Source organism: Mytilus edulis, chromosome 6, assembly GCF_963676685.1.
Source record: "Mytilus edulis chromosome 6, xbMytEdul2.2, whole genome shotgun sequence".
NCBI classification, from domain to species: Eukaryota; Metazoa; Mollusca; class Bivalvia; order Mytilida; family Mytilidae; genus Mytilus; species Mytilus edulis.
Window position 1 is genome coordinate 15,532,385 of NC_092349.1, and position 17,283 is coordinate 15,549,667.

General features: G+C 32.6%; 1 long non-coding RNA gene across 1 annotated transcript; it reads left to right on the plus strand.

The window, feature by feature from the left end:
* The first annotated feature begins 10,423 nt into the window (after positions 1-10,423).
* LOC139525994 (uncharacterized) lies at positions 10,424-17,080 on the plus strand. Its single transcript, XR_011665078.1, has 3 exons — positions 10,424-10,548; positions 12,074-12,131; positions 16,460-17,080. It is a non-coding gene; the product is annotated as an uncharacterized lncRNA (long non-coding RNA).
* Positions 17,081-17,283: the final 203 nt, after the last annotated feature.

The window sequence follows — 17,283 nt, forward strand, 5'->3', positions numbered from 1 at the left end:
CTCCCCCGATTTCCTGTGACTTAAGTGTGAGTTGATTTGAAATTTCACTCAAACCCCACCTCAAGAAGTGACTCAAACTCAAAGTGGTAACTAGAACTCTGCCTTTAAATGTAACCCGAACATTGATTTGAACATTAATTAGATGGATGGCCACACGCATTCAAGGCACATACGTTTACATTACGCTATGTCACATACACATCAAGTAATGTTAAAACCACATTGACTAATGACATAACCATATTAAATAATGGTGAAACCACATCGAGCAATGACAAAACCATATTGAGTAATGACAAAACTATATCAAGTCAATACGAAACCATATCGGGTAATATCGAATTATCATTAAGTAATGACTATTCCATATTGAGTTATATTAAAACATCATTACGTAATGTCAAAACCATATTAAGGAAAGACAAAATATCATTAAGTAATAATAAAACAACATAAAGTAATAGCAGAGTTCCACATAAGACAGTTGTGGTGTTCCATTTATTTACTAGTATATACAAAGTGCCAAAAAGACAAAAAAAACTAATATGATAACACCAACACGACAGACACACAGACAACCATCATATAATACCAAAAAAAAATAGATATATACCCATCAACGAACAGTTCAAACTGAAATTAAATTGGTGTGGCCTTAGTGTCATTATGATTTTTCATTATATTACTGAAGTCGTGCATTTGACTGATAATGTATGGACTATTGTTTTTGTTAAAATTGATGGAATATTACGTAGTAACAACATTAACGGTACCAATTTTTCTGCACCAGATGCGCATTTCGACAATACATGTCTCTTCAGTGATGCTCGTGGCCAAAATATGTAAAATCCAAAGCTTATATAAAAGATGAAGAGCTATAATCTAAAAGTTCCAAAAAATATAGCCAAATCCGTGAAAGGAATCAGAGCTTTGCATGAGGGAGATACATTCCTTTATTTTATAAAAAAAAAATATATTTTGTAACAGCAAATTTAATAACACAAAAAAATCCGTATTTTCATGCTACCGGTACTGGCTACTGGGCTGATGATACCCTCGGGGACTAACAGTCCACCAGCAGAGGCATCGTAGATTAGTCGTTGAACACATGCAAACTGTTTTTAATTAATAAACTGATTGTATCATGTATATTACGGTACATAAACTTAAGAAACGTGATGCTACTTACATATAACATTTGCATTTATTCTATTATTAGTTTTCTCTTTTTTTATTTATAGATGCAACTCCAGCGTCAACAAATTCTTCTGTACCAACATCAGCCACAAATACTTCTGTAACACCAGCTGCAACACTAGCCGGCTCGAAAAAGACAGTAACACAAAAACCGAACGGAAAACAACCAGCTGGTGTGACACAGCCAGGACAAAAAACTACCACTTCTCATAGCATCAGCACAAGCATATTACCAAGCATTTACTTCGTTAGCTTTTCGACAGTAGCAGTATTGTCATTATTAGTACCATAAGATCTGTTTTAATAAGCTAGAAACATATGTGTTTTGATACTTTCATAACGTAAGTGATTTGTGTTGCAAAATATCAATTGCTCTGTGATCATTTTTACCTTTTTTTTCTTTTCTTTTCATACGATTTATGTATTGTATCATATGATTAAATTTTGAATCCATTCGAAACATCGATTGTCTGCATATTAGAGTTATGTTTGATAATATGTTAATTAACTCATCTTAGTATTTTTACTATTGAACTATATCAATAAATGTTAATTTAAAGCAACGTATGGTATTTGCAATTGTTTAATATAACATCTTTAATTCGATGTTTACAGAAAATGTTAATAACATGTATGTTTAAACTTTAAAATTTATTTGAGGATTGCAGAAAACTTCTTTCTAAACAAACACACAATAAGGATACAGTTAATGTTGTATGCACTGTACGTAATTTTATGATAGAATAATTTGAGACATCCAATTGTTTGTAGTTTATTAAATTTAGTTGTGCTTCATTTTTGTCTTTTTAAAGATATACTGAAAGTTACCAGGAACAACGTACTTCAATTCAACATAAGACTGATAACTGGTAATGCAAGCCAATTGTACGTTTGAAAAAAGTGCACTACAATTTGTTTTGATCCAATTGTTTCACAATTTTTTCAACGTTACAAAAATTATAATGGGACAAGGCAGATGTACATTGGACCTGAAATCTTCCCCAGGTTTTGTTGGGTTTTTTGTTGCTTAGTCTTTTGGTTTTTTTTAATTCTTTGGCTTGTGTTTTATTGTTTGTTTGTCTTTTTGTTTTTCGCCATGTCGTTATCAGTTTATTTTTTAGTTTGAATTACCCTCTGGTATCTTTCACCCCTATTGCAGATATGTAAAATATGAAAACAAAACGATAAACAATTTTATGCGTCCTATTTCTTTACAGTCACAGTCGAATTTGTGTAAAAGACAAGGAGTGAAAAAAAATTGCCAAATCAACCTAATATCAACTTTGCCTGTGGGAAATGAAATCTTAGTTTCTTTATAATTCTAAAATTTATAAACAGACAATTGTAGAATGTTTTTTTTATAAATCAGTACAAAAGAAATGACTACTAAGTCGATGATACCCTCAGGGATAAAATGTAAACCAGCAGGGGAATCGACCTATAGCTAGAGGTAGAAAAAAAGAAAAAAAAACACCTTACATAATGTCGTTTTACTGAATTTACCTTCACCAGAAACGCTCAAAGCCAAATAACATTCAAAAGTGATGCTCAAAGGGAAAATAGTGTTACGGACAGATGAACAGCTTAGTCAAAATGCATTGCAAACGAAACATTTCAAATCGTAAATGGAAAAAGGGTTTATATATATTACAGATTGATACACCGAACATTTCATTCTGTAATTTTATGTTTAGAATTCTATATGAAAACAAAAAGACGTTAAATCAGTTCTTGACACAAGTTGAAAGTTATGAACGGAGAGAACATCAACTCTTAACACTTAGTCTTCTGCTTGGACCCAAAAATTAGTAACGAAATAAGTGTTGATAGAGTGGTGTGAATTCTGATATTATTATACAGATTTGTTTACAAATAATGATAATATTCCACAAAACAAAATGAATCCCACATGAAAAATAAATGTAGTATGGCTGCCATTGAGACATTTATGCACCAGGTTCAAATGAAGTGACAAATCGAATCATAGGCAACTGCATGGAATTCAACAATAAACAAAAGATATACATTCTGCCGACAAAAGCCCTAAAACACTAATGTGAAACAGCTCAATAGAAAAAACTTACAGTAAATCAAGTATAACAAAACAATTTACAGAGAAAAAAGAATTTGTGTATTCTTGTTAGTCTTTAATTATTATTTAATGAGTTTTCTATATGACTTTTTGTGCTTCTTTGTTATATATATGTTTGCGCTTATATTGATTAAGATTATAACAAAATACTGACTGATATACCCCTATTTTTGACATTTTTACCTATTTGTGTTAACGTTGTTCACACATCGTTGCCAATACATGTATAATGAAATTTAATGCGACTTTCATACAAGTGAGCGGTTTAGCTAGCTTTCAAACTAGGTTTAATCCACCATTTTCTAGATAGGAAAATGCCTGTACCAAGTTAAGAATATGAAAGTTGTTCTACATTCGTTTGGTATGTTTGAGCTTTTGATTTTGCCATTTAATTAGGAACTTTCTTTCGAGAATTTTCCTCGATATTCAGTATTTTTGCAATTTAACTTTTTACCAATTTGACATAGTGTCTTAAATTCTACTATCTCCTACACATGTAGATTGGCCCTATTCCTAATTGCTACTTCATAATAAAGAACATTATATAGATGGAATACTGTGGATTCATTCATTTTTCGTTGGATACCAATTTTTGTTTAAACAGGTGAACCACGACTCAAAATGAACAACGAATTACAAATTGTGTATTGGCTTTGGATGTAGAGATATGCATAACAAATGAAGAAAATATCAACGAAAAAACATTTTTTTTCAATCCACGAAAATTGATACCCATGAAAATAAACGGACCACAGTATCTCGTTCATCATTTAAAGCACTAACTTCATGTATTAACTCGACACTGTTGACAATCTTGTCGTTTTGGTATGGTGTAACCTTCAGTTTTGTTTTTAAAGATAAAAAGAGCATAACAAAGCGCAGTACCGTTCAAGGATTTGTTTTCGAATATGATGAATAACATCCTTCTTTTCATGGTAAGAAGGATGACAAATTTTTTACCTCATACGATGTTCAGAACAAACTACTTTATAAATTGTTTTAAAATGTTTTAAGTTAGCATAATGTATTTATCTTATACACTACCTGACAAATTATAAGATTTGCCTCCTCGAGCAATGACAAAATCTGGCATATAGACATATTTAACCTGTCATATAAACTACATCACCTATGATACACCTCTTTACTTGTCAAAAATGTAAAATGACGAAACTCGCGTCTGGCGTATTAAATTATAATCATAATACATTTGATAACTAATTAGTATACTTTTGTTGTTGGGTTTCTTCCTTCGTGATGTAAAATAGTTTGTCTTCAATATGGTATCGTTCTTGTTTGTGTTTGGAATGTCGTGAAATTGATTACAAAGCCTTTGAAACTTGTGTTTCCTACACCGATCACGTACCATATAGGAGTAGTTACGAGTCATACATGTCATAAAAAATTACAAAGAAAAAAGAATGGTTCATACTCATATCAAATTTACGTCTGATCATAAGCAGAAACGCTTCCTGATCATGTAAGTAATATTTCTACCGGGCGTTCAGTAGAAAATTAATCAATTAATCAAACAGTTAATTAATCAATGCTTTTGGAATGGTATTTGTATAAAAATGAGAAGATGTGGTATCATTGTCATCTCATTTCTTATTGCATTGTAAAAAATATGACGAATTGCGTAATGATATTATTTTCTCAATTAATTATCCAGTCACACTAGACATGAATTTACTTTTATTTGGATCAAAAGCTCTAAATGTAGACCAAAATAAAGATATTTTTGGAAAAGTACAAAAATTCTTACTAAAGTGCAAGAGATTTACAAGTTAAATTGCTATTCACTATTCTCACTAAGTTGCATTTCATCTAAACGTGTGTGTAGTATCTCAGTGGAGTTTTGTGTTTTCTTTTTTTTAACTTTTTTTTTTCTTCTTTTGTTGTATTTATTTTCATTATTTTAAAATTAGGTTTTTTTTCTCTTTTTTTTCCCTGTTATAAAGTTACTTATTTATTCTTGTTCCATATCATTGTAACCTTGCATGCTATATTTTTGTAATAGTTAATTGGAGTTGGTATTTCAAGGAAACGGATTAATATAAGGTATATAAAGCTTGTTTCCGAATCCTATTATTATTGTGTATTTTGTATGATGAAATATTTGTATTGATGATGAATAAATATGCTCAAACTAAGGCATAATTTGTCATTGTGTTATTAGTAAATATGTATTGTATTGTGTTTAGATAAACTCATCATAAAAACAAACTAATTTGCCAAACAACGTTATAATCACAGTCGAGAATGACGACGAAAGACACATATACAACTAATTTTGTGTGTTAAAAGTTCTAACAAAAGGGTGTGATTTAAGTAGATTTTGTTTCTCTTTTGAAAATAGCTCCTCATATGCAAAGTATCTTAATAACCTAAATGCAGACCTGAAAGAGAGGAAGACAGACATTTACCCATCCAGGAATACGACTGTCGTTATCCATTCGTTTAAAGTGTTTTGAGCTTTTGGTTTTGCTATTTGATTATGGTCTTTCCATTTTGAATATCCCGCGGAGTTTGGTTGTTTGTTATTTTACTTTTTACAGTTAAAAGTAAATACGCTGTTTTACGTTAACGAATAAAAAGTTCAAGCAACGCGTATAGTAAACAAAATCATCAACGAAACCAGGTTTATAATCCTGTTAAGCTGACAAGCGCTTGGTCATCCGACACTCGTTAGATTCACTCGAACCAACAAATGATGCTTATAATTCCGATATCCAGACGAGCTTTTATCCACATACTTATTTGTGACATTCAAATCAACAAAGCGGGCTTTTTAATCTGTTATCATCTAGATAGTGATCAAAGGTCTCAGGATTATAATTTAATACTCCAGACGTGCGTTTCGGCTACATAAGACTCATAAGTGACGCTCAGATCAAAATAGTTATAAAGCCAAACAAGTACAAAGTTGAGGACTCTAAATTAAATTGTAACCCAACGTCAGTTTTTAAATGTTGTGAATGAAATGAAAATATATACTAATCACAGTGACATTGGTTATTTACTTCATTGGTGATAAAAATCTATACTTGAGACTGTAGTGTTCTGAATATTACGCGATACATCCGGTAAATGTTAACTTGACAGTACATACCAAAACAATTATTATCCGCATGGAGTTCAATGTCAAGCAATAGTTGTTTGATAAGAGCACAAGATGTTACTAAAATCACCGTGTTAAGTGGTAGAGGTTATCATCATAATTGTACCTTACAATGCATGGAGTGCGCTTAAACTATTAGGTGACTTGAATTTGTCGGATGTATCACCAAATAAAAGCAAAAAAACGAATAGAGTTTATGACGAATTGTAGGTATAAAAAGGGTCAGTTATGAGAAATGTCTAGATATACAAACATACATGAAACAATGGGAGAATAGTATTCTAAACCATAATGTGACTGCAGATCTGTGTAGATCTGTAACATTCGATACAAACTTTGATAGACCGTTGGTTTTCCCGTTTGAATAGTTTTTACTAGTAATTTTTTTGGGGACCCTTTGAAGATTGCTATTCGGTATGTGTCAAGTCTCCGCGTTGAAGACCGTACTTTGACCTATATGGTTTATTTTTATAAATTGTGACTTGGATGGAGAGATGTCTCATTGGCACCCATACCACATCTTCCTATATCTATTTGTTTAAATTTGATACTTGTACTAATTCTTCCTGCGATGTTCTTTTTAATGTGTTATATCGGCTAATGACCAGCAATTAGTCATATATCTCAAACTTGATATAAATATAGCTGTGAGTGCATTTTATCTTAGAGTCAAATAAATAACTCGGTCACACTGTGAAAAGTAAAATCACAAAAATACTGAACTCAGAGGAAAATCCAATCGGAAAGTCCATAATCACATGGCAAAATCAAATGATAAAACACATCAAAACGAATGAACAAGAACTGTCATATTCCTGAATTGGTACAGGCATTTTCAAATGTAGAAAATGGTGGATTAAACCTGGTTTTAAAGCGCTAAACCTCTCACTTAGATGACAGTCTCATCAAATTCCGTTATATTTACAATGATGTGTGAACTAAAGAGACATAATAAATAAAATAGTCAAAATATGGGTACAGCAGTCATCATCACGTAACAATTTTAAAAGGAACAATTTAACAGAACACAAAATAACATCTATCTACAAACACATTCATTGATTTGCGTGTCTGACGTCAGAACATTTTATACGTCACATAAATTTGTCGTTCAATGTATATACAAACAATTTAAAACTTTCACATGGACAATGTTAGCTTACAGGGTTAAAAATCAAAGTATGTAAGAATTAATTTAAGAAATAGACCGAGATTGAAAATATTCCAAAAGTTATATAGAATTTATAAGAATCCGCAAATAGTTCATTCCACTACGCGATTGAATAATTTTGACGTTTGTGGTTCAATGTATTTTCTAATATATAATAGAAATATATCATAATGACATATAATAGAACAACATCATATTGACGGGATCTTGTAAAGTACAGAGTCACGTTATAAGAACCAAAGAAACACAAAAAATCGTATAGAAAACACACCAGCAAAAAATTAAAGATAATACAAACATATTGACGGGATGTTCAAGTACCAAGCCACGTTAAATGTATATCACATAAAAAGAATCCAACAGTAAAAGTAATATTAATAATAGAACAAAGAATACACGTGAACGGGATTGTAGTTACGACATAAGGAACATATCAAATTATTTGGATCATTTTTATACACAACAAATAACTTCGTACTTTATTTGGCTTTTTTTATAACTTTTTTGGATTCGAGCGTCACTGATGAGTCTTTTCTAGACGAAACGCGCGTCTGGCGTATATATAAAATTTAGTCCTGGTATCTATGATGAGTTTATTTTATACACAACAAATAAAAGGATTGTCTACTTTGATCTTGACGCCAGTTCAAATACTCTTTTTAAGGATGTTCGCTTGTCATGTTTTGGAATTTTCGTCAGATTTTCGAAATCCTCTAGTTTTTATCCATGTGTATGCCTTAACAAATTTTGCCCATTGACCCCACATGTACAATTATAAGCCATTTGTAAAAGTCTTTTAAAATATTATTTATTTTTTAATGGTTTTTGAGAACTTTAACTTGTCAAATGATAAGACTATGAAAAATCAAGAGAGAACGTTTTCCCGCCTAAATTTCAATGGCTAATATCTCGAAAACAAGCACATTGACCTCTATATTTTTTTGGCTTTTTTGCTTCCTTAATTAATCCCCTATCATTATATACTTATATGTTATAGAAAGCTATTTATTTTGAAACTGAAAAGCAAGCAAACTTCCTTAACTTATAATTTGTTAAAGAACTTTAGAGCAAAACATCTCGTGAACGCACATTTAATCAATAAAAAGGTGAACCAAATTTTTGTAGAGATGTTTAGCAACCTGTGAGAATTTATAAAAACTTTTTTGAAAATACATTTGTATTAATTTTTTATCATATGCTTAATGTGTTTATTCGTTGGCACGTCAGGTCGGCGTATGTGTTATATGTTTTAGCTCTATATTGATCTTTTACGTAAAAGGGGCTCGCGGGTATAAATCTTTTTTTTTAACGTATGATTTCGCTATATTTTTCTATGAATGAACTTTATCTTTAGCTATATAGAAAAATGAAATAAAAAATTGGGTCAGCGTTCATTTAAGCTCACAATCTGCCTTCGCAAGAAGCATATATTTTTGTAAAAGTACTTTTTTCTGTTGAACTAATAGGAGAAAAAAAAGTATTACCGAAATTTAAAAAAAACTAATTTACAGAAATCACTAAAATTTTACAATAGTTTAGTTTAAGTAAAGCTTATTTGAAAACAATAATAACAAATATAGGGCACCGATGAGTTAAAAAATATATTTCAATTTCCACGCAAAAAAATGGCATTTTTGCTCTATAGGGAGATAATTTGGAGCTTTTTCAATGATAAATACATTTTAAAAGTCATCTGGGCCGACGTGGCTCGGTATTTGTACATCCCGTCATTGTGTTATTGTTCTATGATAATTCTCGTCTTCTTGTCTTTCACTCTTGTGCTTTGTCGTTAAACCTTTTGGTTTTTCTTTGATATTTATGACGTGGATCTGTACTTATACATCCCGTTACTGGCTATTTTCAAACGTTTGTGTATGCTTGTCTTTCAATTTTTCTATATTTTTATAGTGATTAAGATTATAACACAATGACGACTGTCAATTTTTATACATTTCTACCTATTATATCTGTTTGTGTTGTTCACACATTGTTACCAATATAATGGAATTTGATGCGACTGGTATACAAGTGAGAGGTTGAGCTGTCTTTCCAACAAGATTAAATCCCCAATTTCTTCATAAGAAATGCCTGTACCAAGTCAGGAATATGACAATTATCCACCAGACTCAAGCTAGCGATCAATAGGTCAGCGAACAATAAGATGCATCAAGCTAGCGAACAATAAGGAAAACGCGCCAAACTGATCACGTCAAAAAACCGAAGACTTGCAATAACACGAAACGTACTTATAAATATAATGTCAAATAAATAAATAGTTTCTTCTCATGGTATATTGGTACGCCACTGTTCAATCTGAGGTAGAGGGTTGACTCCTTCAAAATGTTGAAGACCGCAACATTCTTGATGTGTATGTCCCTAGTCAGGAGCATTGCATTGTGTAGTTATCTTTTATTATTTATTTTACACAGTTCAATGAAATCGAAACCCACATACATGTATGCATACTATGCTAGCAAGAAATTTTACGGTATAGGTCAATGACACAGCAACCAAACAACAACGCAAAACAGATAAAATCAAAAGTTATGAAGGTTGTCAAAAGCAGTCATTAATAGACAAGTGTCCATACCCAACAGATTGCATTAATCAACATCAGTAAATAATTTGGCCTTTTTGTCAATATTTATTTATACATAACTAATAATATAAGTTTTACTAGGGTCTAGTATAGTTCTGAATATCTTAAACATCCGGTGAATTTTATCTGTAGTTTACACACCCAGACTATCATGACCAACACGACGTTAAATGTCAAGCTGAAGTAGTTTGATTAGAATAAAAAGTTTAACCAAAATCACTATATGAAGTGATACAAGTTACCATTTATATGGGTAAAGCCAGATGCTTCAGACCCGATAATATAATCAGGCTTTTGGTTGGTACATGTCAGGTGTGCAACAATTTTGAAGCATAAAATTATTCTGACGAATCAGTGTTATTCGCAAGGTAAGAAATGAAAACTGTTTCTTTTATTTTACTTGTAAAAATCTTGTACTGTTATACCACACATCTAGGTTGGCGAGATGGTAGAGCGGAAACAAATTACAATTTCTGCATAATGTTTCTTGGTCGTCCTCTGTTACTTTTTCCTTGAGGGTTCAACTTTAAAGTGCCTGTCTGGTAATGCCTCTTGTTGGTTATTGCCGTGTGTGGCATATCCATACCAATTTTCTTTTCTTGATTTGGATGTCAATAGGTTTTGTTCGGCTCTTTTCAATAAGTCTTCATTTCTTACTTTATCAAAACATCTGACGTTCATGATTCGCCTTAGGCAGTAGTGTATGAAATTTTGGAGTCTAGACAACATGGTTTTAGTTGTTCTCCATATCTCTGATCCATACAAAAGCACTGATTTTACTTTGGAATTGAAATTTTTATTTGTGTGCTTCTTGAGATGTTCTTGGCACTCCATACTTTCCCTAAAATGTTATAGAGAGATGATATACCGTTTACATAATTATCCTGATGGACCTTAGAAACCCAACATACATTTCGGTGATTTTTTTTACCAAATCAGGATTGATCCTCATAGAACTACTATTCATGCTTCCCATACTTCTTTATAGTTAGAAAAAAAAACAATATCCAATTTACGTGAGGTTATTGAACATTCCGCTTTATTGAAGTCGCACGAATTTCTTAAAGCGAAAATTGAACTCCATAATGATTATTTTTAGGATTTTTCCTCCTAAAACAATTCTTTTAATCCATATCTTCACTTGAATCATCATAACAATGTTGAATCTCCATATTGCCGAGCAATGAAATCTGAATCGAGCCATACGAAAATACCGATTTATTGATGACAACGCAACGTCAAGTGAATTTGATTATGCAACTTCATTTGCGAGACATAGACATTTACGGCAACAACGTCAACTGCTTATCAAGTCGACCAATGTCATGACAGACAAATTCATGAAAACAATGTTTCCCATACACTAAAATGTCAAAGAACCGACTGTAGGAAAACATTTGAAGCACTACAAATTGAAACCACTTAAACCTTGCTTAAACATACTGTAATGCATGGGACAAAGGAATTCAGAAGGTACAAAATAGAAATCAAAGCATGCCCGATAGAAATTGCTGACCTTTCGGACAATTATTTTGGTTTTGGTTGAAGGCAGTTATTGCTTTCGACAGTGACACAGCCATTGGAAAAAGGTGGAATAGGGTTTTTAGTGCATAACACATGATTTGAACTTTTAAAATGACGTCATGGGTTAACTTTTGAACTACAAACTTTTTTTCAGACAATAAAAAGATGAATAAAATTTATGGTTTGGTTTTTTTACAACCATTGTCGATTTGAATATTTGAATAAAACAGAGTGATCCCGTGTTGTGTTTTTGATGTCCGTCAGTATTTCTGACGGTACAAGCTTTTCAAACTTTTCACAGATTTAATTAAATATTTGAAGACATTCATATCGGATTATTAATAAACGTGTCTTGTTTTTATATTTCAGATGAAAACGATCATGATTCCTGTTTTAATGTGTATTCTTTGCACAGTTCAGTGTATTGGTAAGTTGAAAGTTTTTGAGTCATGAATATTATATTGGTTTTTTTTTCTTAATCATGACAACTTTATAACAAAACGGTTCGGTAGCATGTTTTTTTTAGGAGAATATAATTTAAAAATATCTAAAAACAATAGGTTAAGGATGACTATCCCTATTTTGGTAGGCCTTCACTAAGCAAGCGATTATTCATACGAACAGTATACTAGTATTCGACGTGAGTGATCTTATTGAGACGTTATTAGGCCAATTAAAATTAATTGATAGATATTCATCCCCGCCCGCCCCTCTGAAATCTTCCCGCCCCGATTTTTTTTTATTTCTGAAAAAATTACGATTTCCGGATTTTGTTCATTTCCGTTACCGTCGATAATTTCGTTTCATGTAAAACTTCCTGTTTCAAATTTCGGTTTTCTTATTTCTTAGAGTATTCTTACTGAATGATTAAGACACAAAGTCGATATATTCTGCTGATCTATGATGAAAACATCATTTACCGAGAATAGAGATTGATTACGAGAAGGGCGTGAAATATTCGGGTTACGAGTAATACGCTGTGTCCAAGAACGCAAATCGCCGTAGCGTATGTCACAAATGACACAAATGTTTTTGAGTAAAACACCTTGGATTTATTTTATTTATGCAATTACTTTGTGTCAAGAAATTTGGACTGTGAATGAAACCCAAAAGTGTTAGAATCGTGGAACACATTTGACTGGAATAAAGAAATTGACACAAGCATGAACTTTTTAGATTGGTGACCGTATATTGAGTTAAAAAAAAATCAACAAACATACGCATTTTTAATTTATTAATTCATAGCCAGCTCTTAGATTCAGATTTAGCTTTTATTTCGTTTTTTGTAGAAATAGAGAAAATATCCTCTGTCCCAATACCCACGATAGAGTCATTAAACAACGTTATGTTCTACATTGTAATTAAGTTTGCATCTTGCACATTAAGGACCAACCCTATTAATTAAACACTGTTTGAGTTCATTTTATTCTGTACTTATCGTACTTGTGTTGCATACCAATGCATTTGCTTCATTTTATTAGGACAACAAAACATTGCTTAGAAAGCAAATTACATTTGATGTAGGTAGTCCAACTGAAGAGCTAGAGCATTTCTCCACATTTCTGCTGCATGCTTTACTATAAAATAGGTTTCTAAAGTGGCAATTACATGTAGAACAGTGGTTGCCATATGAGATATATATTCATAATTTTGAGAAAGCGGAACCAGCATATGGAGTATACACTGTATGTGTCTCAATTGATACGTTACTCTAGAGCTAGCTCAAAGTACGTTGATTTTGTTGAGCGAGGAATACTGCTTTCTCAAAAGTTGCTAAGACAGGGCTATGAATCAATCAAATTAAGGTCATCACTCAAGCAATTTAATGGTCACCATCATGAGCTGATTGGCCATTATGACAAAAGTGTGTCAGAAATCATGTCTCAGTTATTCAGTCATAACAACCTTTCATCATTACCGAACTGAACAAAGAAATAACCCGACGGGTGCCGTATACTGTGCAGGAAATGCTTACCATTCCGGAGCACCTGATTTCACCCCTGGTTTTTAGTGGAGTTCGTGTTGTTTCCTACTTATTATTTGTAACTGTTGATGTAAATGTCTTTTGGTTTTATGGGTCTTTGGTTACTCCTTGGTTTTGATTGTTATTGTCTGATACACGATACCTTATGGATGTATTTACATGATATAAGCTTATTATAACACTTTCATATATAAATAACACATGACAAGAAGGTTTCATATGAAATAAAATTTAAAAAAAAAAATCCTCCCACCCGCCCCATTTTTTTCAAAAATTTGGATGAAAATCTACTTATTAATTTTAGTTGGCCTTATTCCATGTTGCTTATTTCTGTTGTCATTTATATCATTATATCTTAGTCATACTTTGACATAATCGAATTCGACTTATCACCGGATGTGTACATGCTTGAGCAGTACGCCAACTGTCATATATTGAGCAAGACTGTTTACTCCTCCTCTTGTGTAGTTGTATTCTCTTCTGTTTATGTTCAGGTTCGTGTTGGCAAATCTTAAGTGTTCATTGGTTTTCTTTGTTTTCTTTGTTTTTTTATTTTATTTGTCAACGGATTAATTTTTTGTCATGGTGCTATCTGATTTTTATCAATTGTCCATTTGTATGTTCTTTTCTTTCATTTTTAACCGGGTTTTTGTGACAAAAATATCGGTTATTGATTTGGGGATGTACGGCGGGCAGTCGGGCGGTCGGGCGGGCGGCAACCAAATGTTGTCCGTGCATTTACTCATGAACCGTTCAACCAAAGCTTTTAAAATTTTAATATGTTGTTACTGACAACAAAATGAAGGTCAAGTTCAATAATGACGATTTTGACTTCTACCGGTCAGGAGTTATGGTCCTGAAAGATTGAAAAATGGCATTTCCAGTCTTGTCCGTTCATTGGCGCATTAACTGTTCAACCAAAGCTTCCCAAATTTTATTATGTTGTTACTGATGACAAAATGGAAGTCAAGTTCAATAATGACGATTTTGACTTTTACCGTTCAGGATTAATGGTTTTTGAAAGATCGAAAAATGGCGTTTTCATTCATGAAGATTATAGCTCTTCATCATTTATATAAGCTTTGGATTTCAAATATTTTGGCCACGAGCATCACTGAAGAGACATGTATTGTCGAAATGCGCATCTGGTGCAAGAAAATTAGTACCGTTAATTTTATTACTAGCACTGGGTCGATGCCTCTGCTGGTGAACTATTAGTCCCCGAGGGTATCACCGCCCCAGTAGGCAGTTCTTCGGTACTGGCATGAAAATACGGATTTTTTGTGTTAATTAAAATTTACTGTTACAAAATGATAGAAATTATTATAAATTAAGGAATGTATCTCCTCATGCAAAGCTCTGATTCCTTTCACGGATTTAGCTATACTTTTTGGACCTTTTGGATTATAGCTCTTCATCTTTTATATAAGCTTTGGATTTCAAATATTTTGGCCACGAGCATCACTGAAGAGACATGTATTGTCGAAATGCGCATCTGGTGCAAGAAAATTAGTACCGTTAATTTTATTACTACCACTGGGTCGATGCCTCTGCTGGTGGACTATTAATCCCCGAGGTTATCATCACCCCAGTAGCCAGTACTTCGGTACTGGCATGAAAATACGGATTTTTTGTGTTATTAAAATTTACTGTTACAAAATGATAGAAATTATTATAAATTAAGGAATGTATCTCCCTCATGCAAAGCTCTGATTCCTTTCACGGATTTGGCTATACTTTTTTGGACCTTTTGGATTATAGCTCTTCATCTTTTATAGAAGCTTTGGATTTCAAATATTTTGGCCACGAGCATCACTGAAGAGACATGTATTGTCGAAATGCGCATCTGGTGCAAGAAAATTAGTACCGTTAATTTTATTACTACCACTGGGTCGATGCCTCTGCTGGTGGACTATTAGTCCCCGAGGGTATCACCACTCCAGTAGCCAGTACTTCGGTACTGTCATGAAAATACGGATTTTTTGTGTTATTAAAATTTACTGTTATAAAATGATAGAAATTATTATAAATTAAGGAATATATCTCCCTCATGCAATTTGAAAGCTCTGATTACTTTCACGGATTTGGCTATACTTTTTGGACCTTTTGGATTATAGCTCTTCATCTTTTATACATGTATCAGCTTTGGATTTCAAAAATTTTGGCCACGAGCATCACTGAAGAGACATGTATTGTCGAAATGCGCATCTGGTGCAAGAAAATTAGTACCGTTAATTTTATTGTTGCATTTACTCATGAACCATTCAATCTAAGCTTTTCAAATTTTAATATGTTGATACTGATGACAAAATGGATGTCAAATTTGATATTGACGATTTTCACTTTCACCGTTCATCAGTTATCATGGTTCTTGTAATATTGGCAGGACACAAATAAATGTTAATAAATCCGGTTTGCTGTCGTTGTGACAGCCTCTTGTTCTTTCTGTATTGTTTTTGAAATGAATCAGCCTTAATTTAAAAAAAAATGTAATGTTTATTCCATATAAAATTTAATGAAATAGATGCAAGCTACTGGTGCTGCACACACAAAAAGTGAAACTTCACTGACGAGACAATTATTGTCAAAACGTGCATATGTTGCAATGATATTGGTACCGTTCATGTTATTATCAAAAAATTTAAAATGATATTGATTAACTTACAATTATAGTTGTCAAATTCTAAATTTTACGAAGATACATACTTAATTGTTTAGAAAACATTATCAATAATTCATTGAGTTGAACGTATCTCAAGTGATATTTACAGATACAAATACAAGTACAGCGTCAACAGCAATTACATCATCGATGATGATCACAACATTGACGAAAATTATACAATCGAAGACAAACATATCGTCAACAACAAACACATCATTGAGGACAAGCACACTACCCATGTCAAGCACAACATCGTCAAAAAGCACATCGTCGTCAACAAGCACACCATCGAAGACAAAAAAAACATTGAAGACAAGCACACCATCGAAGACAGACACGCCATCGAAGACAAGCTTACAATCGAACACAGACACACCATCGAAGACGGACACGCCATCGAAGACAAGCTCACAATCGATCACAGACACACCATCGACGACAGACACGCCATCGAAGACAAGCTCACAATCGATCACAGACACATCATCGAAGACAGACACGCCATCGAAGACAGACACGCCATCGAAGACAAGCTCACAATCGATCACAGACACACCATCGAAGACCAGCAATACAACGAAGACAAGAACAACATATAATACGATGATTCAAATATCGACAACACGTTCAACCAAGCACGTGACAATAGCCCCCAAAAGTGCCGTAAACAAAATTTCTTCTTTTTTTCCTTTAACATTTTCAAGTTTTGTTGTCTTTTACCTTTTAAACTAGCAAATATTGCATTTAAAATAAACTAATAATTTATTAAAATCATGTCATTTTATGGAAATATTTTGTTTTTATGTTGTAGTTGTTTTGTGTTTCATTTGAATTTTCAACTGATTTTTATATTTTGTTCTCATGTTGTTCTGTTACATCAACGACATAGTAAAGCGCTCACATATATGTTTAACCCAACCATGTTCTTTG